The sequence below is a fragment of the Eubalaena glacialis genome, chromosome 11 (genome assembly GCF_028564815.1).
Source record: "Eubalaena glacialis isolate mEubGla1 chromosome 11, mEubGla1.1.hap2.+ XY, whole genome shotgun sequence".
In the NCBI taxonomy this organism is placed as follows: Eukaryota; Metazoa; Chordata; class Mammalia; order Artiodactyla; family Balaenidae; genus Eubalaena; species Eubalaena glacialis.
Window position 1 is genome coordinate 106,564,690 of NC_083726.1, and position 16,411 is coordinate 106,581,100.

A 16,411-nucleotide genomic window follows, 5' to 3' on the forward strand; every position below is an offset into this window, starting at 1 on the left:
CTTCATGAGCGTATTGTGAGGATGATATTATATAATCTGTTTAAAACACGCAGGACACAGTAGGCACCTAGTAAATGTGTTTCTTAGGTAAAAGTCGAGGTTTCCTGGAGCTCTAAGCCTCATCTCTGGTTACCAGTTCTTTCCAGGTAATCCACACAGCACCCTACCCCGCAGCTTCTAGCTTGAAGGGTCTAAGGAAGCAAGAACAGACCTGCTTCTTCCCCACAGGCACCAGGAGATCGGCATTTTAGACCAGGAATGCTGAAGATATTATTCATCTTAGAACTGAAACACACCTTAGAGGCTCCTTGTTTTACTAAAGAGAAAACTGAGATCTATAAAGGTGATGTGACTTCTCAGTGTCAAACAAAAGTTCTAAGATACCTGTCACTTGGACCGCTTCATTCCCGTGAGAAACTGTCCTAGGACGGTGCCGCCGTTACAGTCCCAGAGATTCTAACAGCGACCCTCACCACCCTTTTCCCCCCGCAAAAATGTCACTCACTCCGACTGAGCGCAGATTTCTGGAGCCAGGCCACATGAGTTCAAATGGACTCCACCATTTCCTAGCTGCCAGATCTAGGGCTAGTTGCTTAATCTCTCTCTGCCTCGATTTCCTCATCTGCAAATTGGGGATGAAATAGTTCCTATTCCACAGAGTAGTCTTGAGAATTAAATGGACACATGCAAAGCACTTAGAACAGTGTGTGGCACCTCGTGTTTTATAAGTGTTAGCACCTCTTTTTATTAACAATTTATTATTTTTGACAATTTAATAACTTAATCATAAATTTAATAACACTTTAATGGGTTAGTAATTTATTTGTTTATTCTTTCTGCATACTACAATACCTGAAACTTCTACTGTTTGGCACTTCTCTGGAGGTATGATTAAAAAACACATTTTACATCTATGAGGGTCATCTAAGAGAAGCCCCATTACAGGTCACAATAAACCAGTAGAGGCTTGCCTGAAATCAGATTAGCTAACTGGAACACATTCTTGAGATATGAAGCCTGAGAAAAATAACCTTTAAGGTGAGTAGGATCCGTTTTTGCTGTAGGATAGGAACTTGGGTTTCTAGGAGAGGGTGCAGGTGGACTTAAACAGACAGGTTACACAGCAGAGAAGGAAAGGAGAAAAATCTGTCCACTTTTCTTAGGGAAAGTCCCTTCTTATGTGACGAAAGTAAAATAAAACTGTACAAAGTCTGATTAAAACTTTGCTGCAAACTGTATCGTCACCCAAAGCACCCGTGTGGGTACACACACTTACGTGTGTGCACATAAACATGTGTAAGGGTATATGCATCCCCTAGATGTGGCATCTCTAGCCCCTTTTTATGCCTAATCTTTATGGCGTTTCCTCTCCTCCCCCAATCATCACCCCAGTTTTGCCGAAATGATTTTCAGGGGGAAGCAGATGCCAGGAATCCCTCCCTCTGGCTCCCTGACCTTTCCTCCTCTTTGACACTCTGGCCCCCTCCGGAAATCTCTCCCATCCCCTCCACATTTTTTTTTTTCCATTTTAACATGGGAACCACAGCTTAAAACAGTGATTCTCACATTTAATGTCCTTTTCTTCAATTAAAGGAAAAAATTCAAAGCGGCCACCAAACAAATCAGAATCCTAGCCTTTAACCTAAAGAAAAGCTGTGACATCCTCTCTAGTCTCCTGGCTGACTGAGTGCCTTGCTGCACAGACACCCGCTGAGGGCGCCCTGGAAAGTGAAACGCCCAGGCTTCCTGACTTCCCAACTTGGCTTACCTCCCAGAGGAGAGAAACAAGGGTTGGCTGGGGAGACAAGCCTGTGGACAGCCTACCCTGCCTGACCGCTGTGCCTGCCATGAAGAGAAGAAACTCTATATCTGAAGATCACAGCTGAAGCCAGAAGAGCCTCTTCTCCCTACAAGGATCTGCAGCGGCATTGTTCTTCCCTAACCTTCCAAGCTTCCAATGCTTTGTGGTGGGAACCCATATTTGCTGGCTCTTATGACCTTTGTGATGCCCCAAGTATTGCTCAAAAAATCTCCAAATGTCCTACATGGGCTCATAAGCAAATCTGATCATCTGGTGCATCCCATTCCCTAGACACCGTGGCCTCTTCTGCTGGTCCTGCCCCTCCCACTAGCTTTTACCACGTCCTCTTGGAACAAGTACCACTGTGTGCACAGCAGCTGCCACCCCTCCCTCCCAGCACTGCCATAACCGCCAAGCCTCATGGGCATTTCTGCCTCCTTTCAAAAACCGTTACTTCTTCCTGTATCTCCCAGCAGTCACTGCCACTTCATATTTGAGTGCTGCTGAAAATGTCAGAGCTGTTCAGTGCAGTGACAACTGGGGAAGACTGTCTCTTTCTTCTTCTTATGTTACACTTGATTAGAAAAATAAATGCTGTGCTGCCTATTCTTCAAGGTCAAATGCAGTATTTTCATTAAACAGTGCTATTTATTTTTACCCAGTGAGTCAATCGGGGCAAGGTTATCGCTGTTATCAACAACCTCAAAAGTTCAGTGGTTTTAAAGAATAGGAGTTCATTTCTGCTCATGTCACGGTCAAGGCGAGGGCGGGGACAGGCAGCCCTGAGACTCTCTATTCCTCCAGCTCATTCAGGGGCCCAGCTCCTTCTGCCTGGCGCTTCTTCATCCCAGGGCCTTCAACTCCCCCACTGGATCATTGCATCTCCTGATCATGCAGGAAGTTTTATGCGCCAGGCCTGGAGGTGGTATATGTGACTTCTGCCCACATTCATTTGGCCAGAACTTAGACACAAAATATGTGTGCCAGGGAGGTATGGGCCCAGGAAGAAAAGGAAACAGTTTGGTGAGCATCAAGCCAGTCTCTGCTACACTAGTCACCCCACATATTTATAGGATACAGACCTAAGTTCTTGGTGAAGGGGAGGGGCTTCAGGCTCTGCTCTACTTGGAACTGCCCTTCTCTTCTAGGGACCAAAGCTCTGCTCGTGAGCTGAGCTTGTTGTCCTGAGTTAGGACTTGCCAGTGCGTCTAAAGTTAAGCTCTCCCGGGAGGCACCTCAGCCCCTCCAAGGGTGGCCATTCCTATATCAGTCAGCAGGGCCTGGACAAGTCTGAACTCACTGGTAGACCCACCTCAGGCTCAGAGCAGTACCCTCTGCTACAGGGGTGCCAAAGAGATTGAATCAGGGAGCAATACGTATGAGATCAAAAAGCAAAAAGAAAATACTGTAGCAAATAGCAATGACAGCAGGGAGATGGAGAAAAGCAAAAGAGGAGCTCAGCAAAAGATCTGGGGGTGAGATGCAAATGTCAAGGATCCTATGACATCAGCCTTGCATTTGGATCAGGAAGTTCGAAAAGGGCAGGTACAAGTGGCATATTCACTTCTCATCACAGAGAACCTGACTCTACCACCAGGAGTTGCATGTCTTATCACGAAGACAGACGGGTTTATGTTCCCAGAGCATCCTCTAATAAAACACAAGGGCTCATCCAGATTAGACTCATACAGACTTCCAGACCATAAAACTTTCTAGACTAGTCTAGCCTAGACTATAAAACGTTTTCTGGGCCCTGAGATTGAAACAAATGCTGCTTAACAAGTCTCTGGCTGGAACATATATTTAAGAATGAATGACAGTGTAATTAAGGACAGACACCCAGGCCACTGTAGCCCTCCTTCCTCTAGGCCCTCATCATAGTTTGTTCCTATGTGTTCCATTTACTGAGCACTTATCACCTACAGAGAAGACACTGTTTTGGACCCTTGCCAAACTTGATCCAAAACCCAGCCCTTCACCAGCTTCCAAAAAACAATCCAGTGGACCAAGCATATTGTGACTTGTGTAGTTTTCCTGAAGATTCGAGGGGGAGAGAGAAGGGGTCACAGGGCACATAGCATTTCACCAAAAAAAATCTGTTAGGCACATCTCTTCTCCCAGGTCTCTGCTCCCACTCCACCACTATGTCTTCCTCCACGAGGACCCCCTTGGGTCTGTCCCACTTTTAGGCTTTACCCCCTTCCCTTTCCTGCCTCCTGCTGCCTTTAGCCTCCACAGGAGGCTGGAATCTCACCCCCATCCTACAGTGGGCAAAATCTGTTCATGGAAGCTGTCATTTCATACAAGGGAATTCTCACACAATGTTGGTTAATACTCACAACTATCCTACAAGGTGGGTATTACCACCCGATTCTTACAATGAGGATACGTGAGCGTGGATAGATTAAGCCACTTGCCCAAAGGCACAGGGTTGCTAAGCGCTTGAAGGAGGATTTGAATGCAGGTTTGTTTGTTTAATCATAAGAAAGAACATGGCACATGTGCTACAATTTGTCCTTTCTTCATCCGTGGCACATGCCAATCACACACTCCTGCACCGTGAGCCTACACACAGCTTTAGAATCCTTAACCCAGCTTTCCCGGGAGCTACCATCTATCAATTTGATTCAGCCTAAAATTTTAAAACTATTTGTAATCCCTGCTTCACTCATAGCATACTAACCAGACTAAAAACCCCTTCAAGACGGTACTTGAGGGACTTCCCTGGTGGCGCAGTGGTTAAGAATCCGCTTGCCAATGCAGGGGATACGGGTTCCAGCCCTGGTCCGGGAAGATCCCACATGCCCCGTAGCAACTAAGCCTGTGCGCCACAACTACTGAGCCTGTGCTCTAGAGCTCGCGAGCCACAACTACTGAGCCCGCATGCCACAACTACTGAACTACCCACGCACCTAGAGCCCGTGCTCTGCAACGAGAGAAGCCACCGCAATGAGAAGCCTGTGCAGCACAAGGAAGAGTAGCCCCCGCTGGCGGCAACTAGAGAAAACCCTCACGCAGCAACGCAGCCCCCCCAAAATAAATAAATAAATAAATTTATTTTTTTAAAAAGACGGTACTTGATTCATGATAGGTGTTCAATGATTGAGTGTGGCTGATATTTGGCCAACGTTTGTTCTAATTGGTTGGGAGTCCTAGCTGATTAGTCAGACATGTTCTGATTGGCCAGGACATGTACTGATTTGTTAATATTTGGATTACACCCCTGGTTGAGTCTTTTTCTTTTTTTTTTAGACTTTTTAAAAAATTTTATTTTATTTTTATTTACTTTTGGCTGCGTTGGGTCTTCGTTGCTGTGCGCAGGCTTTCTCTAGTTGCGGCGAGGGGGGGCTACTCTTCATTGCAGTGCGCGGGCTTCTCATTGCAGTGGCTTCTCTTGTTGCGGAGCACCGCGGGCTTCAGTAGTTGTGGCTCGTGGGCTCTGGAGCGCAGGCTCAGTAGTTGTGGTGCACGCGCTGAGTCGCTCCGCGGCATGTGGGATCTTCCAGGACCAGGGCTCGAACACGTGTGCCCTGCATTGGCAAGCGGATTCTTAACCACTGCGCCACCAGGGAAGCCCTGGTTGAGTCTTTTTAGTTCTGCACTTCTAGTTCACTGGTTAAGTCCTAAGTAATGCTCTGAAAGTCCATAAATTAGGGTACTGCTGATTGTGTAACCGACACACTATTAGAACACCTGATTTTTCTGCCCTTCTTAGAGGACTTATCATAGGCAGCTGTGTGTTGTAATGATTTGAATATATGTCTACCATATTAAAAACCCCACACTAAATGCTGCGTTCTTTAAGAATAGAAGTGAGGGAGTTCCCTGGCTGTCCAGTGGCTAGGACTCCACACTTTCACTGCTGTGGACCTGGGTTCAATCCCTGGTTGGGAACTAAGATCCCACAAGCCACGCTGGCATGGCCAAAAAAAAAAAAAAGAAGTGAGATTTTTGTATCCTTTTTAGCCCTATCTGATGCAAAGCACATTGCCCCAGATGTTTGTTGGATAAACTTGAATTCACAAATGAATGACTATCACATTATGAGAGAAGAATAAAATCATTTAGAAAAAAAAAATTTTTTAAACAGATGGGGGACCTTTTTATAATTAATAAGACTTTCTTTTTCTAAGGTCACATTCCTTGCTTCTTGTAATCCAAATGTTCTCAAGTTCTTTCACTGCGCCTCTTCATACCAGTGCCATGGTCCCAGCACCCAGACTACTTGACCTCAGGAAACCCAGTCCCTCTGAATGTCTATCCCCCAGGAATGCTTACACACTCCACACATGCCTCCCGGTTGCCCTCCAGTTAGGTGGACTCAGCTTTTCTGATAATTTCCTCTGGTCATCTCATCTCTGCGTCTCCATAGGCCTCATAATACAGAATAAGCAACACTGACACTTGATATCAAGGGCCCTGGAGTCCGCTGGTTATGTCCTTCTCAAGGGCTGTTCCTGGCCGGTTGTTTCCGCAGAGCTGCGTATAAGATAGTGAACAAACCCAATAAGATTCTTGCCTTCAAAGACCTTGCAGTCTAGTGGGGGAGACAGACATTAAGCAGGTTATGAATAGCGTAGTATTACAAATGGCGATAGCAGTATGACTGAGAGGAAGCCAGTACCATGAGAGACAATTACGGGGAGAACATAGCTTAGGCGGGGGGCGGAGGGGGCGAGGAGATGGCTCTCTGAGAACCTGAGGCCTGGAGAATGGGCAGAAGTTGGCTGTGTGAAGACCCGGGTCAGAAAAGAGCCTGGTTCTGTGGCGGAAACCAGCGGGCCTGGAGGACAGCTGTGCAGAGAGCTGGTGGTGAGAAGCAAGAGGTAACAGCAGCCAGATCATGCAAGCGACCTCCAGGCCTTGACCTAGAAAGACTTTGGTCAAAAAGGGATATGATCTAGTTGGCTGCTATGTGGAGAATAAACTGGAAGAAACGAAAAATGGAGATGGGGAGACCAGCTACAAGAAAGAGATCATGGTGGATTCAGTTACTCATGCTTTGTCTCTCAGACACAGTGTATGCACAAATTCTGACTTTTCACCTGCTTTCCTGTTCTGGCAAAAAAAGAAAATATGGGTGCTGTTTATCTTCCTCTTATCATACAACCTGTTGAAGCTTACAGAACTCACATTCCTTCTCCGGTGAGCCTGGCTGTAGATGGGACAGTTACCTACCCCCGGTCTGACGCATACCTGCCGCTCCAACAGCCACGCTCTTATCTGCAGCCACAGATGGCTCTTATCCCTTGGAGGACTGGACCTAATAACACACAGACACTGAGGCTCCCTGGATCTCTCTGCCCTGAGGGATGCCCCCGGCTAGGCGGAACTATCGCCTTAGATGACAGCCCAACACACAACGTATGGAAATAAACTTTCCTTCTATATTAATCTGTCACAAAAGGAAGGTGAATGGCCATCCTATGAGATATACTATATAAAAAGTAAGTTCTCCCTAACATACAATCATGTTAAATACTAGCCATTATTCACATTCCTGTACAATTAACACTTTCAGTTTTCCTTATTTGAAGCACATTATAATAATGTAACTTTTGAATAACCTAAAAATTATTTCTCAAATATTTGACCTAAAAATTATTTCATACTTTTCATCATCTAATTATTTCTTAAATATTTTTATTATAATATTATAAAATATTTAAATAAACTAAACTAAACTAAACTCTAAAATAAACTAACAAAACCTGATCACCATGTACTTCTGGCCATCCTTCTAGGTTTGGCAGCAAGCTTGGTTCATCAGCCTGGAGTTTAATATAACACAGCACTTGATGTGATGCTTAGTTCATCACTAGGATGTTATCTGAGGTTCTGAGAGGAGCAGTGGCAGAGCTGAGAGGATGTATGTAGCCACAGACTGGGCAGAGGTTGTGAGACAAATAAATCTACTCGACATTTGCCTCCACAAATTTTTTTTTTTTTTTTTTTTTTATTTTTGGCTGTGTTGGGTCTTCGTTTCTGTGCGAGGGCTTTCTCTAGTTGCGGCGAGCGGGGGCCACTCTTCATCGCGGTGCGCGGGCCTCTCACTATCGTGGCCTCTCTTGTTGCAGAGCACAGGCTCCAGACGCACAGGCTCAGTAGTTGTGGCTCACGGGCCTAGTTGCTCCGCAGCATGTGGGATCTTCCCAGACCAGGGCTCGAACCCGTGTCCCCTGCATTAGCAAGCAGATTCTCAACCACTGCGCCACCAGGGAAGCCCTCCACAAATATTTTCATTCATTCTTTTTTCTTTTGCTTTGTTTTCCTTCCAAGTGCTTGTCCTTAAAGAACTAAAGGCTCTGAGAAATTTCCAGAAACTGTGTATATAAAGCTGCCTTTTATTTATCCAGTTCTTCAGATCTCATTCATTTCTTTTACTTCTTCCTTATCATAAATATTCTTTTTTATTTTAGTCATCAAAGCCTGTAAATTGTATTCTTTCATCTAAGTAATTACTTTTTTTAAATTCCTTTACCCCAGTCTTAAAGACCACAGGTGGGCACTTATAGATGAGATTTTGCATAAAGGTGTTTCCTCCTTCCCAACACAACTGTCTCGTTTAATTTCTTTCTCTGAGTTAATCTTAAAAACCTGAGTTTTGTTCTTCACTTGGAAGATTTTGCATGAGGCTAATCTTTCCTCCACTTCCCCAGTCTTAAAAGCCAGCACTGGTCTGATTTGAGGAGATGCTTTGTAATGGGTTTCTATATTTTCTCCCATCACTTTTTGGGGGAACACTTATTTCCCAGTCCCATATTTCCACATGGAGGCATTTCTGCTACAGCACCATGGAAGAAGTTAGTTTTCTTTTTTTCTTTTTTTTTTTTTTTTTTAATTTATTTATTTATTTATTTTTGACTGTGTTGGGTCTTCGTTTCTGTGCGAGGGCTTTGTCTAGTTGTGGCAAGCGGGGGCCACTCTTCATCGCGGTGCGCGGGCCTCTCACTATCGCGGCCTCTCCTGTTGCGGAGCACAGGCTCCAGACGCGCAGGCTCAGTAATTGTGGCTCAGGGGCCCAGTTGCTCCGCGGCATGTGGGATCTTCCCAAACCAGGGCTCGAACCCGTGTCCCCTGCATTGGCAGGCAGATTCTCAACCACTGTGCCACCAGGGAAGACCGAAGTGAGTTTTCTGATTGGTGAGATCAGAAGAAGGAAGGAGGGCATGTTAGCATAGCTGCTTCCTCTTTGGGACTCATTCATTCATTCATTCATTCATTTACTTTTTAAATTATTCATTCAACCAATATTTGAGTGACTGCTACTTTCTGGGCTCTATTCTAGATGCTGGGATGTAAGATCAAACAAAATAATGGAGCCAGGTCGGGGAGAAGATAGATAAATAAATAAAATATATAGTGTATCAGGTGGTGATAAATGTCATGAAGAAAAATAGAATAGGGAAGGGGGAATGAAGTGTGAAAGTTGCTGGCAATGGGAGAGGGGGTTCCAATTTTAAATTTGATGTCTAGAGAAGGTCTCAGTAAGAGGGTGACCCTTGAACAAAGATTTATGGAGGTGGCATGAATAGCAAATGAAAAGCCTTTGAGGCAGAAGCATGCCTGGACTGTTTGAAGACCAACAAGAATGTGGCTGGAAAGGATGGTTCTAGGGGGAAATTAGCAAAAGATGAGCTCAGATATGGCCAGAGCAGAAACAGGTTATGTAGACTTTGCAGGTATAAGCAAAAACTTTGGCTTTTAGTCTATGTTAAATAGGGAGCTATTTAAAGTTTGGGGACAAAGAAGTGTTGATTTTAAAAGACTTAGATTTTATCGCTTATATGTGGAATCTAAAAAAAATGGTACAAATGAACCTATTTACAAAACAGAAATTGAGTCACAGATAGAAAACGAACTTATGGTTACCAAAGGGGACAGGGGCAGGGGGAGGGATAAATTGGGAGATTGGGATGGACATATACACACTACTATATATAAAATAGATAACTAATAAGAACCTACTGTATAGCACAGGGAACTCTACTCAATACTCTGTAATGGCCTATATGGGAATAGAATCTAAAAAAGAGTGGATATATGTATATGTATAACTGACTCACTTTGCTGTACAGCAGAAACTAACACAACATTGTAAATCAACTGTACTCCAATAAAAATTAATTAATTAATTAATCAAACAAACAAATAAGTAAGACTTAGATTTTAAAGGGATCCCTTTGGATCAGTTTGCTCTTCTGAGAATAGACTGTGAAGATGGTAGTGGTGATGAATAGCTTTTGGCCACTGCAATAAACCAGCCGAGAACTGATGGTGGCTCAGACAAGGGTGGTGGCTTTGGAGGTGGGGAGAAGTGGTAAGATTCTTAATTTATTTTGAAGTTAGACCCCATGGGAATTGCTGATGAATTGAATGTGAGAGAAAGAGGAACCAAGGAGGCTTTGAGGCTTTGGCCTGAGCACCTGGAAAACTGGAAAAGGGGAGTGGGAGGAGAAGCAGGCTAGAAAGGGAGATCAGGGGTTTGGGTTGGGATGTGCTAAAGTGGACATCCAATCGGACGCGCAAGTGGAAGTGGGAACTAGGCAGCTGGATATAAGAACCTCGAGTTCAGGGAGAAGTCCTAGGGGAAGATGTAAATTTGGGAGGCATTAGCATATAGCCCATATTTGAATGAGGTCACTAAAAGAGTGAGTGTGAGAAAGGAGAGGAGGGGAGGGGAGGGAAGAGGAGAGGAGGGGAGGGGAGAGTGAGCCCTGAAGCATTTCAGCATTCACAGTTCACAGAGAAGAGGGAGAACCAGCAGGAAACCAGCAGGAGTAGCCAGTGAGATCAAAGAATGACCAGGGGAATTTGGTGTCCGGGAAACCAAGAGAAAAAAGTGTTTGGGGATGGTGGGGGGGGGGGCGGTATTTAATCAATTGTTTAAATGCTACAGAGAGATCGAGGAAGGAAAGACTAGGAGTGATCTGCATGCTTTCAGAGCTTGCATTTCAGTCTACTCTGCTGTGGCTTAAGGAGCCTGCAGTTTTCCTGCTATGCCAGACTGAGTAAGCCTCTCTAGTTCAAAGAAAGAAGCTGCAAGCCCTTTTGGCCACAAATCTAAGCCACGTTATTCAGTCTAGCTTTCGATAGTGAAGCTGATATTTTTATCTTCATCTGCGTATCTCTTTGGTCTACTCTCCCTTCAATAGGAGCTATGCAGGGAAGATGGGTATTAATTTATTGGCCCTCAAAAGCTTCAACAATCTCAAATATTCTTTTTGTGTATCTCTGCTTGATAGATGTGAAGTTTTGTTTTGTTATATATAGTAGGTTTCCCCAATATTATTTTCTCTTCTTCCTGCCCTGTCTTAGAAAGATTCTCCCCCAAGCTACTTTCTTCTTCTCTTGTCCGGCTTTTAACACCCACCGTAGGAGGTATAGATACCTCAGTGTGAAGCCAGGGACCCTAATCCAGCCCCATAGTGATTCTTTCTTCTCATGGGAAGCAGATGGGATTAACAGACCTAATAATTCTTAATTATTGTTCTTAAACAAGGTACAACAGGATTCATAAACCTCTTCCCAGAAGCCAGGCTGAACATCTGACACAAGCGTCAGGATTTTTTTACAACTTCGCCATTAAAAGCCTCTCTTTATGGAAAAACCATGTGTGTATGTTTCCATGTTTCTAAGAGGATAGGAATAAACTTGCCCCTTGGTGACCCAAATGAAGTAGAGAATATGGATATCTCCATGAACCCACAGGATCTGCTCTGAGCAGAGTAACACATGGAGTGAAAAACAATCTAAGTCCTTGGAAATGTCACCGGGTCATGCCTGCAGACACTCAGTTGCCCTCTGTCATTCATGTCCTGATGAACAAAGACACTGAATCTGGGCAGAGGGCCACAGGGAACTTTAAGGAAGACAAGCTCAGGCAGAGAACAGGAGCCACAAAGCTCACAAAGATGATGAGAAATCCTCTGATGGCCTCTGGCTCTTAGGGTCTGACATTTCCATCTCAAGATCAAAAGCATCAAGGTACAGTCCAGCTGAGAAAGGGCACTTGTCCTAATTTGGGAAGAGGCTAAAAATAAAACCAAGGAGGAGTTTTTGGAGAGATGATATGGCATGGGGTTACTCGTCCATGACATTAGACATATTTCTTCCTCATTCTCTCTTTCTCCTTAGAGTTACAGACCTTGGGGGTTTCTGTTGTTGTAGTTTTTGCCTTATCAATAGCTTTAAAGATTATTAGTAGTATTCTTAGGGAGATTTACAGGAAGCTGTTTTCTTATTACCATCACATACACTTCATTTTCATTCTACCACCCTCAGAGGTAAGATATGATTCTTTTATACTTTCTCATTCCTGTGAAAAATGTTTATTTTTATGTTTCTCTTTAATACCTTGGTCTTACAGTTGTGAAATTCTGTTGTCTTATTCCAGAGATTTTTATTTACACAAAGCTACTCTCTCCTTCACTAACAAAATTTTTAAGACAAGTAGATTTCTGATAGAGGACATTTCACACAATATTAACTTGTTCTTTCAGAAGACAAATTTCTTTCTTCCTCAGCCTTCAATACATAATGATCGAGTTCTCTTATTGAGAAAATCTGTGTACATCTTTTCTTTCACCTTGAAACTAGGGCTAGAAATATCAGACGCTGAAGAATTTCATTTCATTACCTTTGGCTTTATATTATGTAATTCTTTCCCAGTGGAGTGACAATTTAATTTCCAATCTGTCTTCCATTACATCATTATCCAGGTTTTAAAATATTAATCTCATTGATGACACACCATCTCTTCCAGTTTCTAGTACATGGTAAACTAGATATTCGTAAGTATTAATTTAAAGGAAAAAATTTGGCAAAAAAATTTAGTTTAAACTGGAATGATAAATAAAAATCTTCTTTAATCTTTATCACACTCAATATATTTGCCTCAGATGCTGTTCATCGACCAAATTTATTTTTTATTTATTTATTTATTTTTTGGCCGCACTTCACGGCTTGTGGGATCTTAGGACAGGGATCCAACCCCGGTCCTCAGCAGTGAAAGCAAGGAGTCCTAACCACTGGACCGCCAGGGAATTCCCCATGGACCAACTTTAATTTCATGCCTTCTATGCAAATCCAGAATGGCAATTTCAGAGGAAAGGACAGTACAGCCTTCACATGGGGGCAAAGGGGGCTTCTGTTGGGAGCCTTATGCCTCAGGGCACCCCTGGCTTTGAAGTGTCTTTGTGTGGAAATGCTCTAAATCTCCTCCAGCATGTGGGCCATTCAGGCCGAGCTGCCCATGCCAGCTCCCGTTTCTGTCCCACATGCCCCCGAATTCTGCCATTCATTTTAAATTAAACTCTTTATATTGCTGAAGCCCTGCTAGAAATATTTCCCAAGGTCATCCCTCTGCCCACATCCGCCAACAGTCTCTCCATGGCAACAGAGCCATCCTACGTCACTCCTACCCCCGTGTCCAGTGTCTGCCTGGCTGAAGGGGATTTGAGAGTGTGTGTTTGTTTCTTTTAATAGCGCTGGATCTCAATGCTGGACAGGATCTCAGAGCTCTGCAAATCTAATCCCCGCTGAGTTGGAATGGCTTCTGTAATCCTCCGTCACGTCACCCCTGCTTGGACAATATCAGCTCCCGAGAGCTCGTGGTATGCAGCCGAAATCCACTGCTGGATGATGTCGTGACTGCTGCCCATGCCCACCAGCCCGCAAGCTAATTTTCTCTCCCAAAGCCGCAGCGAACACGGCCTAATCCCTGTTCCATATGGCAACCCTTAAGAGGCCTGAAATACTGAAGCCTGTTTGCTTGAAGTTATTTCCTCCTTTCTATCAAAAATATTTTCTCTCCCTCCCTCCTTTCTCTTTCTCTTAAGTACATGAAGTTTTGTCTCCCAACGCAAGAGGTTTCCTTTGACATTAATTTCTCCTTCAGCAGTCAAAGCTCACATTCCTTAGAGAGAAGGTTTTTTTTAATGGAATTAATTCCTCCTTCCCCTCAGAAATGTTTTCTCTCACTGCTCGGGCTTTAAATCTTTAAAGACATTAGACATGAGACATGTATTCTAAAAGCTGAAAATGCCCAGTGAAGAGCAAGAATGGATTATTTAGAGAAGAGAATGTACCTGGAGCTACTGCTACCTATGACATCACAGAACTCTCTCCTTGTTTCTTTTTCTGAGTTAACCATAAAGACCTGAGGTTTTGTTCTCATGTCTAAGAATGAAGCTCTTTTTCTTCTTCACTAGACCAATCTTAAATAAGAGAAAGCACCTCAGAGAAAGGGTTTTTGCATGAAGTTTTTCTGCCTAGTCCATATAAATTCTTTTTACAAATTCTTTTTTTAACCTTAATTTTAATCCTGCATCTCTGTTTTTTATCTGAAAAATTGTTGAATATATTTTCTTCCACTCCCCAGTCTTAAAGATCAGGGATGCAAGAGTCTATTTGCTTCCGTTACAAAAGTATTGCTTTCCACACCTTAGCCTTATAGATCTGTGGATTTGTTATCCTTTTTAATGAAGGGACCAAAGTTACAAACTGGCAACTTAGAGAAAAAGAGATACAACTGGGACCAATGACCAGGTACTACTTCAGTTTATTTATTTATTTAAAATAACTTTATTTATTTTTTGCTGTGTTGGGTCTTCGTTGCTGCGCGCAGGCTTTCTCTAGTTGCGGTGAGCAGGGGCTACTCTTCATTGCGGTGCACGGGCTTCTCATTGTGGTGGCTTCTCTTGTTGCAGAGCACGGGCTCTAGGTGCGTGGGCTTCAGTAGTTGTGGCACGCGGGCTCAGTAGTTGTGGCGCACGGGCTTAGTTGCTCCGCGGCATGTGGGATCTTCCCGGACCAGGGCTCGAACCCGTGTTCCCTGCATTATCAGGCAGATTCTTAACCACTGCGCCACCAGGGAAGTCCCACTACTTCAGTTTATATTTACAATGTTTTAATTTTAAAGAATAAAAGAAGGTATAATTCATTTCAATTTGATTTTTGTGTATATCATTTCAACAAAATAAAAATATAATTTATTAATATGTGTACAAAATTAATTTTAGCTACTCAAAATAATGACATAGATCTAAATGTACTAATATGAGAACATGCCCATCATAAATTTCAGAAATAAATCTATAATGCTCTATTGTGTGTATGTGTGTGTGCGTGTAAAAATGATTAACGTGTATAAAAGGTGCAGTGGGCTGAATATTTGTGTCCCCCTGAAATTCATATGTTGAAACGTAATCCCCAATGTGATGTTATTTGGAGGTGAGGACTTGAAAGGTCTTAGTGTCCTTGTAAAAGAGCCTTGCAGAGCTCCCTTGCTTCTTTGCTACATGAGGACATGGCAAGTAGACGGCCTTCTATGAACCAGGAAGTGGGCCCTCACCAGACACCAAATCTGCTGGCGCCTTGATCTTGTACTTCCCAGCCTCAAGAACTGTGAGAAATAAATTTCTGTTGTTTATAAGCTACCCAATCTATGGTATTTTTGTTAGAACAGCCTAAATTGACTAAGACAGGAAAGGTAAATACAAAACTGTCAAGAATGATTATCTATGGGAGGTGTGTTGCATTGCATCCATGAAAGGAGAGAATCTGTGTTATAAGAGAACTTTCACTTTTGACTCCATATTCACTTGTATAAGTGGATAATAAGCATATATTTCTTCTAAAAAATGTTAAAGTTGCCATCAAAACAGAAATAGAAAAGAAAAAAGAAAATATACTAAGAACCTAGAATCAATCAAGAGAAATTATATAAAATGTAGATGTTAATTTCCATTGAAATTCTTTTCTAATAACTATTTACATTTTATTAACCTCAAATTATGTCATCTAGTTTCATTTCGTAACCTACGTCTTGTTATTTTAATGGTGATCATATTTAAGGTTGATTGTAACTTTTCTGTGAAGTAGTCAGTGATGAACTTTGACATCTTTCCCATGCATACTATAGATCAGGGAAATACTTCTTAAGGAGACATTACACATTTACCCATAGTAGAACTTCAGAGTTCTTATATTATAACATTTCTTCATAAAGAGTCAATTTTTTATATTTTCACTCAGTTCGCAGTTCCTAGCTTTGTTGAATCCTTGTTTTCCTGAACCTGACTCTAATCAGGTTCAATCTCTTTGGGATGTTTTCACAGGCTATTTGAAAAGAGATGATAAACTAGAGTTCCCCCATATTTTTTCCTCTTAAAAAAAATAAATATTCTTTTCCCTTGCTTAATTTTAAAACTCAAATAGAATTTCTGGTTCCTGCAAAGATGGTAAACTGGCACAGATGGCTGGCTCTCTTCCCCAGAGTCAAACAAGGAAAAGCTTCAAGAGAACATGAATTCCAGGAACTAATGACATCGACAGTAAGAAACCTCTGGGGTGGTAGAAGCAGTGCACCTGAAAGGGAATTCTATTTTTCCTTTAGACTATACCTTACAAGGAAGGTACAAATTGCTGTATTTTGAAGTTATTGAATTAATTCTTCTCTGTATAGTTAAGCTATCAGCTTGATATATTTGATTTTTTTTGTTTTCAATTTTCAGGATTAATATTATCCTATCTTGATTTAATTTTGTTTTATAATTACATAAACCATTTACGTGGTTTATCTACCTGAAAGGGGTCGGGGCATATGGG